This window comes from Arachis ipaensis, chromosome B10, assembly GCF_059453495.1.
Source record: "Arachis ipaensis isolate K30076 ecotype BB chromosome B10, ASM5945349v1, whole genome shotgun sequence".
In the NCBI taxonomy this organism is placed as follows: domain Eukaryota; kingdom Viridiplantae; phylum Streptophyta; class Magnoliopsida; order Fabales; family Fabaceae; genus Arachis; species Arachis ipaensis.
The window spans coordinates 88,913,011-88,915,175 of record NC_142435.1 but is presented as its reverse complement, the minus strand read 5'-3'; the positions used below and the strand labels follow the sequence as shown (position 1 = coordinate 88,915,175).

At 39.8% G+C, this 2,165-nt stretch overlaps 1 non-coding gene across 1 annotated transcript; it reads left to right on the top strand.

Annotated features, from left to right (window-relative positions):
* Nucleotides 1-1,658: 1,658 nt before the first annotated feature.
* Nucleotides 1,659-1,766, top strand: LOC148580801 (small nucleolar RNA R71). The gene has a single exon (XR_015895696.1). It is a non-coding gene; the product is annotated as a small nucleolar RNA R71 (small nucleolar RNA).
* The last annotated feature ends 399 nt before the right edge of the window (nucleotides 1,767-2,165 follow it).

The following is a 2,165-nucleotide window of genomic DNA, read 5'->3' as shown; positions in this document are numbered from 1 at the left end:
GCATCAAACTTTTGCACAAACTTTTGGTTGAAAAGTTAGCCCCCTAACTTGGAGGCTAACGTTGGAACTTGAAAATCACTCCCTGGGTACCAAAAGTTTGCGCCAACGTTAGCCCCCTAACTTTGAGGCTAACGTTGGCACATGAAAATCACCCCTGGGCACCAAAAGTTTGCGCCAACGTTAGACCCCTAACTTTGAGGCTAACGTTGGCATGAAGAAAACCTCCCTGGGCACCAAAAGTTTGCGCCAACGTTAGCCCCCTAACTTGGTGGCTAACGTTGGCACATGAAAATCACAAGGAGGAGCAAAAGTTTGCGCCAACGTTAGCCCCCTAACTTGGTGGCTAACGTTGGCGCCACAAGTACTCAAGGTAAGGCCAACGTTAGGGCCAAAGTTAGACCCCTAACGTTGGCACCAACGTTCATACCAGCAAAGTGGTGTTAGCTGATATGAAAAGTTGGAGCAAAAGTTAGACCCCTAACTTTTGCTCAAACTTTTGGTCCAACTTTTGCAAAACTCAAACCCGGTTCAATTGGTTCACTTTGGTTCTTCTCCAAACTTCAAGAGCAATCAACCAAGGCCTCTTTCAACCCAATTCCACCATGAGCAAAGGCCCAACTCAACGCTTGAAGATCATTGGAAGAAAGTGTATAAATAGGATAGAATTCAAGTTTTCGGAGAGCTTTCTTTTGAAATTTTCATAATAGTTTTCAGAGAGCTTTGGATATTGAGTGATCTTTAATTTCTTTGTCTTGGGGAAGGAGAATTCCACTCTCTTCCTCTTCATTTTCTTGCTTTCAATTTCAATTAAATTGTCTTGGATTTTGGGTTGGAGAATTGAAGAAATTCTGTTTCAATCTCAACCTTGGATCTCACTGCTTTATTTACTGTTTGATTGGATTTCAATTTCTGTTAATTGCTCTTCATCACCTTTCTTTAAATTTCAATTACAATTTCTTGTTGGATCTAGGAAGGCATTGAGATCTAGACTTGGTTTTCTAGTCTCTGGGTCCTGAGATCTAATCTTCCAATTTACATTCTGTTTACTGTTTTCATGTTCATTTACTTTTCTGCTTCAAGATCCAATTTGATCCCACTCCTCTTCTACTTCTCTGCTTGATGCAATTTACTTTTCCTTGTTTAAATTCTGCAAATCCAATCCCCAATTCCCTTTACAATTCTAGCCGTTTACATTTCTTGCATTTTAAGATTCCGTAATTTACATTTCTTGCATTTTAAGTTTCTGCTATTTAATTTCTTGTTCTTTAAGATTCAGCACTTTAATTCCCTGTTCTCTTTACTTCCATGCAATTTAATTTCTGCAAATCACAAAACACTCAACCAAATCTTGATTCGCTTGACTAAATTAACCACTAAGCTAAAATTGCTCAATCCTTCAATCCCTGTGGGATCGACCTCACTCCTGTGAGTTTTTATTACTTGATACGACCCGGTACACTTGCCGGTTAGATTTGTGTGTTTTGGGAGAAATTTATTTTTCACCAAAATACTCATCAATTAGCAACCATGTCAATGAGTTCTTGAGCTTCTGCAGGCGTTTTCTTTAGGTGAATGGATCCACCTGCAGAAGAATCCAATGACATTTTAGCCAATTCAGATAGACCATCATAGAATATATCCAGGATGGTCCATTCTGAAAGCATGTCAGAAGGACACTTTTTTGTCAGTTCTTTGTATCTCTCCCAAGCTTCATAGAGGGATTCACCTTCTTTCTATTTGAAGGTCTGAACATCCACTCTAAGCTTACTCAGCTTTTGAGGAGGAAAGAACTTGGCTAAGAAAGCCTTGACCAGCTTATCCCAAGAGTTCAGGCTATCCTTAGGTTGAGAGTCCAACCATATTCTAGCTCTGTCTCTCACAGCAAAACGGAAAAGCATGAGCCTGTAGACTTTAGGATCTACTCCATTAGTCTTAACAGTATCACAGATCTGGAAGAATTCAGTTAAGAACTGAAAAGGATCTTCAGATGGAAGTCCATGAAACTTGCAGTTTTACTGCATCAGAGAAACTAATTGAGGTTTCAGCTCAAAATTGTTTGCTCCAATGGCAGGAACGGAGATGCTTCTTCCATGTAAATTGGAATTAGGTGCAGTAAAGTCAGCAAGCATCCTCCTTGCATTATTATTATTTTCGGCTGCCATCTC